Source organism: Seriola lalandi, unplaced genomic scaffold (genome assembly GCF_002814215.2).
Source record: "Seriola lalandi dorsalis isolate HSWRI2012SDOR001 ecotype SW California unplaced genomic scaffold, Sedor1 jcf7180002054576, whole genome shotgun sequence".
NCBI lineage: Eukaryota > Metazoa > Chordata > Actinopteri > Carangiformes > Carangidae > Seriola > Seriola lalandi.
The window spans coordinates 806707-807665 of NW_019525129.1; the positions used below are offsets into that span (position 1 = coordinate 806707).

Genomic DNA, 959 nt, shown 5'->3' on the forward strand with positions numbered 1-959 from the left:
TGTGGATCATTGTTGGTTTAGTTTTTATTTCTCCTCATGTTGTTCTGAGCTGCAGTGATGAAGAAGAGAGTAAGAGCTTCATCACTGTCAGGAATCCTGTCGGATTAAAGAATCTGTGTTCTGTTCAAATGAAGTTCTAATAGTTATTTTGTAGTTATTTAATGTAATAAACCCTCCTCTGTTTGTTAGAGGCTGTTTTAAAACCAGAGTAACACATGGAAAGACTCAAACAGCGAAACATCCACTGATCTCTGCAAATATCTACACATCTTCATTATTGATCACTTTATTGTAAACTCTTTTGTCCCTGTCAGGATCCTGTAGGAATCATGACTCAGTTTTTCCAGTGATCCGATTGGTCAGTAGTTTGGCTGTTGACAGGTTGCGATCTGATCTGGAGCAGGTGAGGAGTTCAGCATCATGGTAACTGATGCTGAACTCCTCACCTACTACCCCGGTAACAAGTAAACCACCGTCATAGGACTGAAAACCCAGAGTTTAACCTGAAGTTACCTCGATAACCTCAGATCCTGCTTCATAGTGAAGATCTCAGGGGTCTGAGGTTGATCTGTCCCTCTGTCTCCTACTGTAAACACAGGATGCATTCAGGCACAGTACTGGAGTGTAGGTCACCCATGAACCCAACATACAGTCACTTTAGTCATGTGTGTAGAGCAGTAGAAAGCAGCTGTACTGACTGAAACACAACCGAGTCTGTTGTCTGTTGTGTAGACGTGACATAAGTGTCAAACCGTTTCCAGGCACAGGACTGAACCATCCAGCTCTGTCACACTGACGTTTATCACATTTTGATATAGATTATAATCAGCATTACTGTGTTTTTGTGAATCTATGTCCCCCATATAATTCTTTTTAAAATTAGGTTTTTCCATTAGACCTGACTGGTCCACTTTAATCCAATCAAACTTGTTCCTGCTGTTGCTCTTCACAATACAAGT

At 41.0% G+C, this 959-nt stretch overlaps 1 protein-coding gene across 2 annotated transcripts in view; it reads left to right on the forward strand.

Moving 5' to 3' along the window:
* LOC111663459 (uncharacterized) overlaps positions 1 to 959 on the forward strand; it is a 12635-nt gene that overhangs the window by 7664 nt on the left and 4012 nt on the right. The window lies entirely within an intron of this gene.